This window comes from Sorex fumeus, unplaced genomic scaffold, assembly GCF_029834395.1.
Source record: "Sorex fumeus unplaced genomic scaffold, SorFum_2.1 ptg000072l, whole genome shotgun sequence".
Lineage (NCBI taxonomy): Eukaryota > Metazoa > Chordata > Mammalia > Eulipotyphla > Soricidae > Sorex > Sorex fumeus.
Genome location: NW_026606129.1, coordinates 47,358,215 through 47,376,772, shown reverse-complemented (window position 1 = coordinate 47,376,772; position 18,558 = coordinate 47,358,215).

Here is an 18,558-nt window from a genome sequence, read left to right as displayed (position 1 = left end):
TTTCACTAACAAAAATTTTTAAAAAATAATGTAAATGATGGAGAATGGGCACTGGTGGAGGGATGGGTACTGGATCATTGTATAACTGAAACCCAAGCACAAAAATTTGTAAGTCTACAACTGTACCTCATGATGTTTCACTAATAAAATTTTAAAAAATAAATAAATAAATAAATAAAATAAAATCCCCTCCCAAATGCAGCTGCAATCACAGGAGTGCTGTCACAGAGCAAGTGAAGGAAACAGGGGCCTATACATATATATATATATATATATATATATATATATATATATATATATATAAAATCTGGGTGCATGCAACATGCAAGAGGTGACTTGATTGGTCTCTTTTTCTGGGCTAATTGTTCTTTATCTAGGTGATCTGTTGGGTGTTTTGAATGACCAATCAGGTTGGATTTTACATCCTGGTTAATATAACCAATCAGACAACAAAGAGGGGATTCATAAAGTATATACGCAGGGGTCATGCGTTGCATGTGACTCAGCCTTGGAAGAGAAAGACACTGGTCAGAGAAGGTGCTGCTGGAAGTAGGGGGCAGCTGGAGAGAAGCTGCTGCCCATCAGAGAGCTGCTGGGGTCCCTGGTCAAAATAGAAGTCACCGTTGTCCTCGTCTGAGCTGGAACACGAAATAAAGATAACCATAAAGGGAAATTGTTTGTCACACTGGCATTTTCCTCTGGGAGAATTAAATTGATTTTTTTTCTTTATTTTATCTCTCTCCTTCCCTTCCCTTTGTTGTGGTTTCTGCAATGTCTGGGATTCCCCATATTCATGGCCAAGGTGCTCACCGGAAGTAAGACACCTTGTGTTGGTGCCTGAGCACACTTGGCTGTGGCATAGGAATTGAGGCAGCAGAGCCACTTGGATGGCTCTGAGGCATATGGGGTTGGCCTGGCAACAGCAGCCACATCATCTCAGCCTCAGGTTTGCCTAACAGGTACCTCTTAGTCAACAGGCCCAATAAGTGAGCCCTTTCTATGGAGAAGACAGACTTCAAAGATGAACATAAAAAACATAAAACTCTAATGCAAGTCCCCTAAAAGAAAGCATAGAACCTAGCTGTAGGCAGACATGTTGGGGTCCTGGCCAGTTGACTCTGGCAAACTGGAGTAGGAACCCAAAGTCACCAGACTTACTCCCTAAAGGGGAGGGAGTAGGTAGGGGAGAAGCCTCTGCCCTGGCCCTCTGTGCACTGCACCGTGGGATTCCTGGATTCCTGCCACTGCAGAGAAAGAAAGACACAGAGGGGGGAGTCTGTTGGTCAAGCAGTTCTCTGTTTATTGGCCCCTACCCAGGGGTTCTTATGTGTGTACTGCATGGTTCCCTAGTACAGCAGGCTTCTCAGGTAGGGTTCATACAGATTTCAGTTAATGATTTACATATCCTGCTCTTAGGGCCGAGTTATCAATATGGGTAGGTGGGCACAGTAATGTCCCTCATTCATAACCAGTGACTGCCTGCATGTGGGGAATGCTGGAGCGGGCCCCCTAGGTCTTTGTAAACAGGGCCAGGCCGGCTCTTGCTTTTAGGGGCAGGGGATTTGGTCAAAGTCTCAGGCTAGTTGCTGAGACCCCAACATCTTCCCCTTTTTGTTTAATATATGAGCCAGCTGTCGAGGGCTACCTGACAGCTTCACCTCAAGCTGGGGCCTGTCTTAGGTTGCCTCCTCTGAGGTCTTACCCCTCTCTGGCTCTCCGACCCAGCCAGCATTGTTCCCCATGCAGGGGCTCGGAGGCTATGTTGCACTCTCTCACACTCCTTTCATGGACACATGCACCCAGGTAACATCTCCTGGTTGAGGGTCTACAAGTCTATCTATTGCATGACTGAGTGTCACCACAGCCTCAAATTGGGTTTGTATCATTTGAACAAGGCGGTTTACAATACACAGCCCAAGAGTTACAAGTAACAATAGTAAAATGACTGGCCCAGCCAGGGCAGACACAAGTGTAGTAAGCCAGGGTGACATGCCAAACCATCTCTCAAACCATCCCTCTTGTGCTTCACGTTCCCTCTTTCGTTAAGCTAACCCATCTCGCAACTTAGCCATAGAATTATGTACAACTCCTGTGTGGTCAGCATAAAAACAACACTCTTCCCCTAATGTGGCACACAACCCACAACCCCCGTTGCAACAATACTAAGTCCAGTCCTCTCCTATTCTGCAACACCACTTCCGACAGGGAAGTCAGGGACTTCTCGAGATGATTGATGGAGTTTTCGATTCTCCCAGGTCTTCATTGATAGCTGCTCAAAGGGATGAGAATCCGCTCTGCTGGGTTACGAGTGAGGCAATACCAGTCCCGGCTCCAAACAGCGTGGCTATGGTCAGGGTGGATATCACCTCCCTCTTCTGAATGAGCTGATGGGCTGCCTGTGGGAGCAAAGAGTCTCCTTCATAGTAAGGATTCGGGGAAGCACAGTGGCCATCATACAAAATTCATTTAGTTCCATGTTGAAAACATTGATTTCCAATTATCTTAGAGCACTGTAACAGGAATCTGGATACAGAACAATTATGCAGAAATATTTTAAAGAGTTTTTACAACAATATATTTTGACTACAGTTTCTTTTTCCTCAGAACACAACCTCAAACTTCCTGCACATCCATTATGTCCTGTAACTTTTCCACTTCAAAACCAGCTACACTTTGACAGGATTGTTTTCCTACTTCTCACTGATGATATCTCCACACATTATCTTTCTAACTTAAGACATACGTCTATATTCCTTATAGTCATCCCCAAGTTTAAACTTACTGAATGAAATTGGTACAACATGATCTCACAAGTTCGGACACAGTTAACAATCATCTTATTTAACATGTCAAAACTATTCTGCAGTACCATTTTACAAGCATTATATCAGGCTCATAGATATACAAAAGGTTTACAATGCTCCCAATTAAAGATCTCAAAACATAGAATTCCAAACTGTAGGAAAACACAGAAAAAAGAGGGCTAATATACTCACAAGATTTATACATTTCATTTACCTACATTTCCCTTCAATCTTTGCTCTCTTCATTACTTTCAGTTTGTATTTTATTTTACTAAATGAATTTAACCCCAATTTTATTTTGCTCTGGAGTATGCAACTCAGATAATCATATGTGTAGGTCATAAACAATCCTCAAGAATCACACGATTGGGGAGCAAAGTTTTTTTGAAGTATCTTTTAGTTTTCTAATCTATCTCCTATTTCCTTTCATAATTCTTGAGACAAAACTCTTCTGCCAGAATGCTTTAAACTCTAAATTCCTTTTACCACAAGTATATATTTTGTTGTTTGGATAAACATAGTAAGAGACAAAGGTCCCAACACTTAGTTCTGAGAGCAAGCAAGGTTTTTACCATAAATCCTAGACTAAGTCCTCAGGCCAGTTCAACCTGTCCTTCCCTATGGGGGTTCCTCCAATAAGAAATTTAGATCGAAAATTTTAATTTCTTTGTAGACACCATATTCTGATTAGAAATCTTGATCTAACAAGCTCCAAAAATATCTAGACCTTTTAAATTGCTGGACTTCATATCACTCTGACCTCTCTTGATGATTTTGTTTGCCCAGATCTAAGAATTACTGACTTCAAACTGGTTCTAACACACGAGTGTTCCACATAGACAGACAATAGACTGACTAAAAAACACCACACGTACATGTGCACATGTCTGCAGTTGATCGATCAATCTGACCTTTCAAAAAGGGCAGGGAGAAAACTGATAGACTGAGAAAGGAAGGGGCAGTCCCCAGGGTAAAGCTAGCCCTGTTGGTCATGGGAGTTGGCCCTTTAGTTTTTACCAAACTCTGATATTAGCATAGAAAAAAGCACTTGGACAGTGTTTATGGTAACATAAGAAAACTATTTATTAATATGAGGAAACTTTATTTTAGTGGCTTATGTACCTCTGTTGTTTGTAAAACAGCTAAATTCCTCATTACAATTGACTGAGGCTTGTAAGATAAAACCTTGCATTCTCTGAGCTTTATTTCACTTTAGTTTCAGACTCTAGTTCCACAGCTCTTCTAGATAGTACAGATTCTTAAGTTCAAAAGGATTTCAACTGTTACTAATCATTAATGTTCTTCTAATAAGAAATCTAGATTGAGAATTCTGCTTTCCCTGTAGGCTCAACCTTCTGATAAGAAATCTTCATTTAAACCTTGTCTAACAAGTTCCAAAAACAACTGCATTCCTTCAATCACTGAGTTGCATATCACTGACTTCTCAAGAATTTCTACTTCTGATTTCAACCTGGTACCAGCACTCGAGTGTTCCACACAGACAGACAGACAGACAGACAGACAGACAGACAATGAACTGACTAAAGACCACCACACGTACATGTACACACATCCGCAGCTGATCGATTGATCTGACCCTTCAAAAATGGCAGGGAGAAAACTGATGGACTGACAAAGGAAGGAGCAGTCCACAGGGCAAAGAAGCCCTGTTGGCCCCCGTTTCCCAGCCTAACCAGAGAGTCTCCTGTTTGTTAAAAATATGGATCAAGAAAGTGCTTTTGTTGATATCAGCGGGCAAGATAAACTATGACAAAGCAGTTGAAACCTAAGGTTGTCAGATGTTACCATATTTTGATCAAGGCTAGTTCTGAGGCAGCTGGAGCGATAGCACAGTGGGTAGGGCGTTCGCCTTACAAGCGGCCAACATGGCCGACCCGAGTTCGATTCCTCCGCCCCTCTCGGAGAGCCCGGCAAGCTACCGAGAGTATTCGATATGCCAGACACAGTAACAACAAAGTCTCCAATGGAGACGTTACTGGGCCCGCTCGAGCAAATCGACGATCAACGGGAGGGCCTTTACCTTTACCTTTACCATATTTTGATCAAGGCTAGTTCTGAGGCAGGGAACTGGTATCTTCTTATCAGACATGGGATAGGCTGCATTAGTGACATACTTCTTTGTTTCTGATATCAAACAATTAATCATATGATCTTGCATTTTCCTGCCTCCTCTGCTTTGATAATCCTATTTCTTTTGTTACCTGCAAAGATCTGACTGCAAAATGATCTGGTAATGCAAACTGCCATTCGCTGGCCATCTTTCCCCAAGTTCTAGCTTATACTCAGGCCACGTGGTGTTACAGAGGTCAACAAGACGTTTCTTATTTAAGCTATCTAGCTTCAGGCTCCTTCAGTGTTTTAACAAGCAACCCAAAGGAGAATGTTTAGGTACTGATGTAGAATTTCCCATATCTCCTAAGTGTGTCAGCAATAACCTATGAAAGGGAGGGAAAAGAAAAATCTAGGGTAGGATAATTCCTTAGCAAGCTCTCCTCCTAATAGTTTCTAGTGTTGTGGTTCTAGAGAATGCGCGGACATGACCACAACTGCATGCCGGCCCGTGGTGTTGTGGTTCTAGAGAGAGCGCGGACACGACCACAACTGCATGCCCGCCCGTGGTGTTGTGGTTCTAGAGAGAGCGCGGACACGACCACAACTGCATGCCGGCCCATCAGAAAATCTCTCTTTAAAGGACGTCTCCTTTAGAGATTTCTGAGTTACCCCAGGCGTCCCTTGGGGCCTGCCTCCCGAGCGTCCACATGACCATGGCTTACACATGTGGAGCCATACCTAGAGTGCCATGGGTTTCCAAGAAGCCTATTAAGGGGAGAAGAGAAAAGTTCTGCCTCTCTTAGCTTGCCACATATTCCGATGCTCCCTGCTGACTCTTTCTTCCACAAACTTCTTGTCTGTCTTTTTACCTCTTTTTTTCCTCTGCTTCACTTTGCCTAGGGCTAAACCTGCTGACTGCCTCCATTAGCATTTGAATTGACCTCTAGATGATTCTGCTTGGGAAAAGGGATTTCTACCTAGAAATTGATCTGCCTCAGTTTTCCCAGGTTCTTCTCACTAGTGGGCTTTCCTATCAGGGTGCTCATACACACACATTCACACAGAGGTTATCACATTCCTCCCCCTTCCCCCCTAGAGATTTCCAAGGGAGCATACCTCCACAGCAGATTTTCCACAGATTACCTCCTTCCTCGTGGATTCCTTCACTGCTCTGTCCCTTTGTGGTCGCCATCTGATGTCGGTGGGCCCCACGGGTGACTTATGTGAAGTGGGGAGGAGAAAGACGGCCACTTTCTCCCCACCCACCTCTGCCACCCGGAACCCTGGGTAGGCTAGGACCGGTAAAGTCTGCAGTGAGCACCTGCTCGGCACGGGCCTAAGCCCCGCCAGCCCCACAAGGTGGCCGTCAAGCCACACCTGAAGTCCGCTTGATCTTCTCGGCACGGGAGTTAATCCCCGCCACCCGATTGCTCGGGGAGCCACGGACTCAAGCTGGGGCGAGAATTTGCTCTTCGCAGGAAAGGAGAGACCAGTCCCAAGCCTTACCCGAGGTTTCTGGGGTTCTTGCCTCGCTCGCAGAAAAGAATTTCAGGAGTAGACGAGCAGTGAAGTAACAGGTTTTATTTGGAGGCTTTTGGAGAGGGAGAGAAAGGGATAAGCAGATAAGCGGGGGAATGGAGAGTAAGAGAGAGAGAGCAACGCGTCCAGAGGGAACGCGGGCTTCTCTGAGGGTGGAGAGAGCGCCAAGTGGGCTCTCGAGCTGGTTCTTATAGATCCTTCTGACTCGGAATGTTCTGGAATCTCCTTGGGGCTGGGTCGCTGGAGTCAACCGGATTGAAAGGGGGGTTCTCGGAAAGGAGGAATTTCATGGGGAGGAGGCCCATATCTTCAGGGTCTGGGGATGGTCTTATCAAGTCCTTATTCTCTGTCTCCACAGGGTGGGTTGGTCCTAGAATTCTTCTTCTATGAGACTTTGTTTCATTGCAGAGAGCCTTTCCCTATCTACCTGCCTACATCAATAGGAGGACCCATCGTGTGCTAGGGAGAGCCGCCTGACAAAGGGCTCTCCAGTCTGCAGTGGTGCAGGGCTGATGGGCCAGCCCCTGGAGGATGGTGTTGGCCCAGGGGGAGTTGGGTCCATCCTCAGCCATGGTCTTTTTTAATTCTTTCAAGTCCCCAGGTTCCACCCCAGGTTCCCAAGGATATCGAGCTGCAGGCCGGGCTCCCCCTGGGTTGAGATTGACCAGGAAGGCCCAGAGGGGTTTCCAGTAATCCTTTTCCAGTCTCAGGTCAAAAAAGGGAGAAGAGGCTCTTTCTGGAGGGGCAGTGGGGCAAGCGTGTTCAGACCTGCCTCCCGCCAAAATCTCTTCAGCCATTTCATCCTCTATATCCTGACCGGTGAAGGGCGGCCCTGAAAAGGCTGGAGGCACACTCTCTTTTCTCCCGGAAGCATGCTTCTAGGGCTGCTACAGTCGCATGCAAATCTGGCAGGTGTTTTTTGTTGTTGTTGTTGTTTGTTTATTTTTTGCTTTTTGGGTCACACCCAGCGATGCTCAGGGTTTACTCCTGGCTTTGCTCTCAGGAATTACTCCTGGTGGTGCTTGGGAGACCAAATGGGATCCCGGGGATTGAACCCGAGTGGGCCATGTGCAAGGCAAATGCCCTACCCACTGTACTATCGCTCCAGCCCCGTGGTGGGTGTTTTTTGCCTGTTTTTTTTTTTTTTCTGGCCTGTTCTATAACAAGCTTCTCTACCTGGTCCCAGGTGTCCCACAAAAAGAGGTCCCCAGTAGGGATCCAAGAAGCCATGGCAAGGATAGCGCCCCAAATCTCAGATGCCGTATTCCGCCGCCCCCGCCCCCGCATCGCTCTTTAGCAAATCCATCAGAGCCGGGTGATGCACCTTCTGAATGGAGTCACCCATGATATTGAGGAATCTAGTGGGGTCAAGAAGATCAGGACAGATGATGGTTCTGCTAAGAGACCACTGAGGCAAAGGAAAGAATACAGAGGAGAGGCTCAGTGGCGACCCAAATAAATGTTGACAAATGGAATGCTTGTTAACGAGTGCCTGACCATTGCACTTTTTTTCTTCTGCAGGGGATGCAAGTTTATCTGGGACTGGCCGCTGTGACCCCCTCATCCTATCATGGGAGATTTCAAGTGGCGAGCACCTTGATGGCATTTAAGTGCTTGACCTGTGCCCACAGGGAGAGAGGTGGTCACTACATAGCTAGAAGACACCGTTCAGAGAAGAAAGATGATAAAGATTACAGGACAGATGTTAGGCACGCCATAGGCAGGGGCAGAAGTGAAAACAAAGTGGAAATTGACTGAAACAGTCCTGACCCAAGGAGGACTCTTCTGATAGTTTACCTAACTATCAGGGGGCAGAGCTTGAGTTCATTTCCCTACCAGAATCACCAACCAACAGGGTATCCCCTCTGCAGTCGCCTGTTTTACTGCACGGGTTCGGGGTGATCAGAGGCTCATGCCTTGGTCCAGCGATGTCCGCGCTATCTACGTGCATGCTGTCCCTTTTCAGGGTGCCAGATGTTGGGGTCCTGGCCAGTCGACCCCAGCAAACTGGAGTACAAACCCCCGAAGTCACCAGACTTACTCCCTAAAGTGAAGGGAGTGGGTAGGGGAGAAGCCTCTGCCCTGGCCCTCTGCACACTGCGGGATTCCTGGATTCCTGCAGCTATTGAGAAAGAAAGGCAGGTGGGGGGAGGGGGAGGGGTGTCTGGTGGTCAAGCAGTTCTCCATTTATTGGCCCCTACCCAGGGGTTCTTATACATACACTCGGAAGTGGGGAGAGCAATACCACACTGGGGGAGGGGGGGCAATCCCACGTACAGCACGGAATGATTTACATATCCTGCTCTTAGGGCCCAGTTATCAATATGGGTAGGTGGGCACAGTCATGTCCCTCCTTCTCAACCAGAGTGCCTGCCTGAGTGTGGGGAGTGCTGGAGCGCCTGGGTCTTTGTAAACAGGGCTGGCTCTTGCTTTCAGGGCCAGGGGATTTGGTCAAATCCTCAGGCTACTTGCTGAGACCCCCAACACAAACATGGGTAGAAGAGCAGATAGAAACTTTCTGACTGATCCCTCTCAGCCCTTAGCATCACCACTTAGCATCACTCCAGTCAGTGTGAGAACAGCTGCCTTACCTCAAGGCGAAAGGAGAAAGGAGGAGCAAAATCAGGAAGGCGTTTCCATAGCACATTGTTTTTGAAACCAGTGGCTGGAGGAGGGAAGAGGTGGTGGAATTATTATGTGTGAGTGTGTGTGTGTGTGTGTGTGTGTGTGTGTGTGTGTGCACTTGTGCAAGGTGCTGAGGTAGGCAGGTAGATAGGGAAGGGCTTCCATGACAATGGAATTCCTAGGAAATAATAAAACCAACTTAGCCCTAAGATTGTCAGGAACCCACATCATGGACACAGGAACTAAGGCCTGATAAAACCTTTGCCTGGCACCAGCACAGACCCAGAGAAGGGTGGACCCCCCTGTAAGAGAAGCTGCAGCCAGAAAGGAATTTGAAAGAAGACCATGAATTAATCCCAACTCTACCCCCTTGGCAACCATCTTAGCAACAGGCTCTTACCTAGTAGAAGTCCCATGTGGGGCAGTTTGGGAGACACCCTATAACAGCCAACTTGAACAAAGGAAGAACACACATATGCTGCCCGAACCCAGGTGTTGCTTGTGTCCATGTGTCGTGACCAAGAGCAAGTGGTGCCCAAGTACATGAGTCTCCCATGTCTCCCTTCTTGAGATATGTTCTTTCATGCTTTCGTATCGAATGCTTGGATGTGTGCAGGGAACCCTTCTGCCATTGGAGAAGCCTGAATTTTCTCTTGAGCACATTACTCTTTCTTTCTTTCTCTCCCTCCTTCCCCTTCCTCAAAAAAAAAAAAAGTAAAAATAAAACCCTCCAAATAAAATCTGTTTTTACTTCACTGTTCATTTCCTCCTGATATTCTTTTCTGCAAGAAAGATGAGCACCAAGTAGGCCTAGGTAAGGCCTGGGCTTGGCTTTCCTTTCCTGAAAAAAGCAATTCCTCACCCCAGTCTAAGTCCACAGTTTCCCAAGAAATAGGGTGGTGAGGATTCACTCCCATGCTATGCAGAACAAGTAGAAATCAGGTGTGGCTTGACCACTACCTAGTGGGGCTGGTGGAACTCAAGATCTGTCTTGGAATGACTTATTGCAGACTATTCAATCCTATTCTTTCCAGCTGTTCTCCTGAGGTGGGGTGGGAGGAGCAGAGGTGGATTGGGAGAAAGTGACTATCAAAGTGACTATCTCTCTCCTCCTCATTTCACATAAGTCACCTGGGGGTCCACTGACATCACTTAAGAGATGAACCAGACTGACAGCAGTGCCAGGGACCTGGGAATGGAACCCAGGACCTAAGGCAAGCAGGGCTTGCACCCTACCACTGAGTTAATTGAGCTATATCCTGACCCCACCTTCGATTGGGGGAGTCACTTCTTCTTATTGTTCTAGGGTCACACTCACCTAGGCTCAGGGGTCCTGGATCTGCACTCTGGAATCACTCCTGGCGGGCTTTGGGGACCATATGGAATGCTGGGGATTGAACTTAGGTCACCCCCATGCAAGACATGCACCTACCCCCTGTCCCATCTCTCTGGGCCCTCACCTTTGCTTTTAAACAAAATCCACTGTAAAAGTGCTGCTTGTGTGACCGAGGAGACAGCCCAAAAAACTAGAGCTTGCCTTGCATGCATGACGCCGTGCATTTAGTTTCCTGCGCTACAGGTTCCCCCCAGGTGTGGCCAGGTTCAGTCATTAAGCTATCTGGCCTAGCTGGCCAAATATCACAGGGAGTATCTTCTGGGTGTGAGCACTATTTAGAAGCACTGAGTCTCAGCCCTGCCAAAAATGAAAAGAATAATTAAAAGTGTTGGGCTGGAGCGATAGCACAGCAGGCAGGGTGTTTGCCTTGCACATAGCCGACACAGGTGCGATTCCCAGCATCCCATATGGTCCGCTGAGCACCGCCAGGAGTAATTCCTGAGTGCAGAGCCAGGAGTAAGTAACCCCTGTGCATTGCCAGGTGTGACCCAAAAAGCCAAAAATAAATAAATACATAAATAAATAAAAATAAAAGTGTTGTTTGTAATTTTCCCCAAAACCCAGTCAGACTTATATTTTACATTTCATTATATATCATAATTATAGCAAATTTCCCATTTACTGTTGCATTATTTCATAAATGTTTTACAAATCTTGCATATCTTTGATTCTGTGTTGCTGTTACTTTAATCTGATTATAATTTCTGATCATAAATTCTGATTATAGATTCCATATTTTTGTGATTGCATCATGTCCAGGAACTTGTGACTATGTTTTTTATTTGGTTTTGGTTTGTTTTCCTGGGTTGTTGTTTTTGGTTTTACTGGCTTGGGGGGTCACACCCAGTGATACTCAGGGTTGCAAAGAAGCACCCTAACACTGCCCACTGTACTATCTTTGGTTTGTAATTGAATCACTGTGAGATGACCCTTACAAAGCTGTTTATGATTAGATTTCAGTCATACAGGGTTCCAACACCCACCCTTCCACCAGTGTACATTTCCTAGCACCAGTGTCCCCAGGTTCCCTCCTACCCCCCCATCCCCCCATCCTACCTTAATACCACTTTCTTCTCTCTCTCTCTCTCTCTCTCTCTCTCTCTCTCTTTCTCCCTCCCTCCCTCCCTTCCTCCCTCCCACACTCCTTCCCTCCCTCCCCCTCTTCTTGCCCCCTTTTGGACATTGTGATTTACAATAAAAATACTGAAAGCTTATCAGGTATATCCCTTTACCTACTTTTAACACTCGGTCCTTATCCAGCATGATAATTTCCAGCTATTATTGTCATACTGGTCCCTTCTCTTACTTACTCTATGCCCAACACGTACTTGAACTTGTGGTTGATTCCAATCAATGACCAGACCTAGCCCCTGTTTTCCCTGACCATGGATATTAGTCTTCACATACACACACACACACACACACACACACACACTAACAAAAATGAATGCAGACAATTCAATAACTGTCCCTCTCCTTCTGACTCATTTCACTCAGCATGATATTCCCCAGGTCCATCCATTTATAGGCAAATTTTATGATTTCATTTTTTCTAACAGCTGCTTAGTATTCCATTGTGTAGATGTGCCATCGTGTGTTTATCTATTTATTTGTTCTCAGGCACTCAGGTTGTTTCCAGATTCTGGCTATTGTGAATAGTGCTGCAATGAACATAGGAGTGTAGATGGTGCTTCTGCTGTGTGTTTTGGGGGCTCCAGGGTATATTTCCAGAAATGGTATTGCTGGATCAAATGAGAGCTCAATTCCTAATTTTTTGAGAAGCGTCCATATTGTTTTCTAAAAAGGCTGGACCAGTCCCATTCCCACTAACAGTGCAGAAGAGGCCCTTTCGAGATGCAGATCAAAACCACAATGAGATACCATCTCACACCTCAGAGACTGGCCCACATTCAAAAGAACAAAAGCAACCGATGCTGGCGTGGATGTGGCGAGAAAGGGACACTCCTTCACTGTTGGTGGGAATGTCCACTGGTTCAGCCCTTCTGGAAAACAGTATGGACGATTCTCAAAAAATTAGAAATTGAGCTCCCATTTGACCCAGCAATACCACTCCTGGGAATATATCCCAGAGAGGCAAAAATGTATAGTCGAAGTGACATCTGCACTTGTTTGTTCATTGCAGCACTCTTTACAATAGCCAGAAACTGGAAGAAACCTGAATGCCCACGAACAGATGACTGGTTAAAGAAACTTTGGTACATCTACACAATGGAGTACTATGCAGCTGTTAGAAAAGATGAAGTCATGAAATTTACATACAAGTGGTACAATATGGAAAGTATCATGCTAAGCGAAATGAGTCAGAAAGAGAGGGATAGACATAGAAAGATTGCATTCATCTGGGGGATATAAAGTAACAAAGTATGAGATTAATACCCAAGAATAGCTGAGATCAGCACCAGGAGGATTACTCCATAACTTAGAGGCCAGCCGGGTATCCTAGAGGAAAGGGCAGTTCAGATAGAGAAGGGAGCACCAAATAAAGGATGTTTGGAGGATCCTCCCAGGAGGGGAGATGCATGTCGAAAGTAGACCGTGGACTGAACATGTTTGCCACTCAATGCCTCTTTTGCAGACCACAACACCCAAAAGGAGAGAGAGAACACAGGGGATTGCCCTGCCACAGAGACAGGGGGGGATGGGGGGATGGGGGTGGGGGGATATTATCCATGGTGGTGGAAAATGGGCACTGGTGGAGGGATGGGTATCTGATCATTGTATAATAGAAACCAAAGCACAAAAAATTGTAAATCTTGTAAATCTACAACTGTAAAAAAAATAAAATAAAATAAAGGGGAAAAAAAAAAGAAGAGGCCCTTTCTTCCCGCATCTACAGCAGCACTGGTTGCTCTTGTTCTTTTGGATGTGTCAGTCTCTGTGGTGTGAGATGATATCCCATTGCTGTTTTGATTCGCATCTCCCCGATGATTAGTGATGAAGAGCATTTTTTCATGTGTCATTTGGCCATTCAAATTTCTTCTTTGAGGTCGCCAGCTGCCCACCACGAGCGACTCTCCGGCATGGCCACGGCCCCGGAGGCACAAGGACTTAGCACAGAGAGCCACCCGCTTGGAGCAGAAAAGCAAATGGACTATGTGTTAAACCGCGCCAGCATGCCTGCCCGGAGGGGAAAGGGTGTTGACCCACCCGCCCGCTCCTCTCTGGAAAGAAAGATGGCGGCCGCACGGGAGCCTTGTGGACAGCAGGTTTGAGCCGCGGCTGGGGGCGGCAGGGACCTCATGGGAAGGGGGGTGTAATGGGCCGTCCTTCACGCCCGACCGAGGTCGCCAGCTGCCCCCCACGAGCGGCTCTCCGGCACGGCCACGACTCCAGAGCACAGAAACCAATCTCTTAACTATCTAACTTTTAATAGAAATTCTTCCAGGGTTAATAAGTAAAATAGCAGAAATCCAAAACTGCGCGGTCGCTATTGCGGCTGCGCGACATCATTTTATTCTTAAACCAAGTTGTAGAAAGCAAATCATTTCACAACGCTGTTTCAGCATGTCTGATTGGGGGGGGGGAGGGTCGTAAACTCTAAACAATAATTGTGCATCTTCTATCGAAACAATGTATCTAGTCAAAGTAGATAGAGTATTAACTAGAACTCATCTGCCTCACAGGAATTGGGAGGGGTGGGAGGTGGGGTTCTATTAGGGTTCGCAGTAAAAAATAAGTATTGGTAAAGGGAAATGTGTTTGATATTTACATGACTGAGACCTAAACCCGAAAGCTCTGTAACTTTTCCCACAGTGATTCAAACATGGCCGACCCGAGTTCGATTCCTCCGCCCCTCTCGGAGAGCCCGGCAAGCTACCGAGAGTATTCGATATGCCAGACACAGTAACAACAAAGTCTCCAATGGAGACGTTACTGGGCCCGCTCGAGCAAATCGACGATCAATGGGAGGGCCTTTACCTTAAAGAAATTAAAAAAAAAATTTCTTCTTTGAGAAACCACACGGGAAAGCCTGGTGATGTATTCGATATGCCAAACACAGTAGCAACAAGTCTCACAATGAAGACGATACTGGGCCAGCTCTAGCAAATCAATGAACGACGGGAGGACAGTGCTACAGTGCTACCCCTTAAGCCTGCCCCCATAGCAGCACCTAACACTGCCCACTGTACTATCTTTGGCCTCAAGAAAACCAATGTTTTATTTATTTATTTATTTTTTAAATTTTTATTAGTGAGACGGGCTGGAGCGATAGCACAGTGGGTAGAGTGTTTGCCTTGCATGCAGCCAACATGGCCAACCCAAGTTCGATTCCTCCGTCCCTCTCGGAGAGCTTGGCAAGCTACCGAGAGTATCTTGCCTGCACGGCAAAGCCTGGCAAGCTACCAGTGACTTATTCGATATGCCAAACATAGTAACAAGTTTCACAATGTTACTGTGAAATATTGTGTCCGCTCGAGCAAATCCATGAATAACGGAGGACAGTGCTACAATGCTATTAGTGAGACATCATGAGGTACAGTTGTAGACTTACAAATTTTTGTGCTTGGGTTTCAATTATACAATGATCAAATACCCATCCCTCCACCAGTGCCCATTTCCCACCACCACGGATCCCAGTATCCCTCCCACCCCCCATCTCCCCGATCCCATTGTGCCTCTGTGGCAGGGTATTCCCTTTTGTTCTCTCTCTCTTATTGGGTGTTGTGGTTTGCAAAAGAGGCAATGGGTGACAATCATGTTTGGTCTATAATCTACTTTCAGCATGCTTCTCCCATCCTGGAAGGATCCTCCCAACACCCTTTATTTGGTGTTCCCTTCTCTATCTGAGTTCCCTTTTCCCCTAGCATGTGTGGCTGGCCTCCAAGCCATGGAGTAAAATTCCTGGTACTAATCTCAGCCTGGTACAAGCACGAAAGATCAAGTACGACATCATTGGTCTGACCGAAACGAGAAGACATCAATTCCATCATGCTGTTTTCGACACTGGAGAAGAACTGTTCCTTGGAATATGTGATAAAAGAGGCATCGGTGGTGTCGGTATCCTTGTCAACACAAACTTAGTCACGAGCATTGATTCATTTGAATGCCTAACAACCCGAATCGGACAATTACACTTGAATAAATGTGGCTCACTACCGGCAGTTTCTATCTTTGTTGTCTATGCACCAACATCCAGTTATGGTGAAAGAGAAACTGAGAAATTCTACATGGAGCTGGAGAAATTCTATAAAGAAGATCACACCTTCTACAAGATCATTGTCGGTGATTTTAATGCCAAGATAGGACCAAGAAGATCAGTCGATGAACTCCACATCAGAACCCATGGCCTGGAATGGAACGAACAGGGTGACAGACTGTCTGAGTTCATCATGTCTACCAAAACCTTCCATGGTAACTCACAATTCCAAAAGGCTAAATCTAAACGTTGGACATGGGAGTCTCCCGATGGACGGTTCCACAATGAAATAGACCACATCATATTCAATCGGCGGTTTTGCCTAACCGATGTTGCTGTTGTCCCAAAATTCCAAACGGGATCAGACCACCGTCTTCTTCGTGCAAAATTCTACCTCACAGAACGAGGAGAAAAGAATGCAAGGTTTAAGAAGAGGACTCCCAGAACAACCACCAACTGGGAACTCTTTGGCTCTGTTGCGGCAACATGGGAAGATGCCGTCATTGACAACATTGATGAGGAATACGATCGAATGATTCAGCACCTCCATGATTGTGCAAGGAATGCCAAGAGAGAGATAACCACAAAAAACCGTCTTTCTTCGAACACTCTTGAACTTATTCGCCAACGTGGCTTGGCACGTGCCTCAGGCAACCACAAGCAAACGTCCGAACTGGCTAAACAGTGCAGAGAAGCCATCAAGGATGACCTCAAAAACAGGAGAGCAGCAGTACTGGTAGATGCAGCAGAAGCTGGGAAAAACATTCGTAATGCCCGCCTGTCCTTCACCAACTACAAAACCAAGATGACTGCCCTCCGACATCATGATGGATCTATCACATCTTCCAGAAGGGCAATGGAGAAGATTATTCATGACTTCTACTCAGATGTCTTTAATAGCCACATCCACTTGCCCACATACCACATACCACATGATGGATATGTCATTCCCAATGTTCTCCCTTCCGAAATCCAACATGCCATCTCGTCAGTAAAGAAACAAAGAGCACCTGGCCCAGACAAGATCAGACCTGAACACCTGAAGAACTTACCATCAGTACTCATCAATACATTGGCTCGACTCTTCACACGCTACCTGTCTGAATGCAAGGTTCCATCCCAATGGAAAACCAGCAAGACTGTACTACTATACAAGAAAGGAGACATCCACGACATTGGCAACTATCGCCCAATCTGCCTATTGTCTGTCATCTACAAACTATTCACTCGAGTCATCCTGAATAGGATTAGCAGAACACTAGATGAAGGACAACCATGTGAACAAGCTGGATTCCGAAAAGGATTCAGTACCATCGACCATATTCACACAGTAACCAAGCTCATTGAGGTATCTCGGGAGTTCAAGATGCCACTCTGTCTAACGTTCATTGATTTAAAGAAGGCCTTTGATTCTGTTGAGACGGAAGCGGTCATAGAAGCCCTAGCCAATGAGGGCGTACAAACTCAATACATCAGGATCCTTCATGAGCTCTATTGCGGATTCACTACCAAGATCTCACCATTCTACAAAGAAGTAATCATCCATATCAAGAGAGGGGTTCACCAAAACTCTTCAGTGCCACCCTCGAGAACATCATGCGACGGCTGGAATGGGAAAACATGGGAGTGAAGATAGATGGTCGGCAACTACACCACCTCCGCTTTGCTGATGACATCGTTCTAATAACACCAAACATCAACCAAGCGGCACAAATGCTGAACGACTTTGACCGTGAATGTGGAAAGGTCGGACTACAGCTGAATCTTGCGAAGACAATGTTTATGAGAAACAGCCTTGTTCCTGACGCTCCATTCGCTCTCAACGGAACCACCATCTCCGAATGCAACAGTTATATATACCTAGGTCGAGAAATCAACATGATGAATGACCTGGCACCTGAGTTGCACAGGAGGAAGAGAGCGGCTTGGAATGCCTTCAAGAGCATTGAAGAAATAACTAAAAGGACAAAGAACCTCCAGCTATGAGCACATCTCTTTGATTCCACTATTCTTCCTGCATTAACATATGCCTCAGAGACCTGGACCCTACGAAAACAGGATAAGAACGCTATCCGGGTCTCTCAAAGAGGAATCGAAAGAACTATGCTTGGAATATCACGATTTACTCAAATGAGAGATAGAATCCGGAGTTCTGATCTTCGTCAACGCTCAAGAATCAGGGACGCTGTCTCATTTGCCAAGACATCAAAAATCAGATGGGCTGGACACGTAATGAGGTTTACAGACAACCGCTGGACTAGAGCCATTACTGATTGGATTCCACGAGACATCAAAAGATCACGTGGACGCCCACCTATAAGATGGTCAGACTTCTTCGTCAAGACCCTAAATGATCGGTTTGAGGCTCTACATGTTCCTAAAACGAACAGATACCATTGGGCTACGCTAGCACGCAACCGGGATGAATGGAGACGTTACTGGCACCCGCTCGAATAAATCGATGAATAACGGGGATTAAGTGATTAAGTGATTAAGTGATTAATCTCAGCCATTCTTGGGTGTTAGTCACCTATTTTGTTACTTTATGTTCCCCAGATGAATGCAATCTTTCTATGTCTATCTCTTTCTTTCTGAGTCATTTTGATTAACATGATACTTTCCATGTAGTACCACTTGTATGTAAATTTCATGACTTCGTCTTTTCAAACAGCTACATAGTACTCCATTGTGTAAATGTACCAAAGTTTCTTTAACCAGTCATCTGTTCTCGGGCACTCAGGTTTTTTTCCAGATTTTGGCTATTGTAAAGAGTGCTGCAATGAACAAACAATTGCAGATGTCACTTCGACTATACTTTTTTTTGCCTCTCTGGGATATATTCCCAGGAGTGCTATTGCTGGGTCAAATGGGAGCTCAATTTCTAATTTTTTGAGAATCGTCTATACTGTTTTACAAAAGTGCTGAACCAGTCGGCATTCCCACCAGCAGTGAAGGAGGGTCCC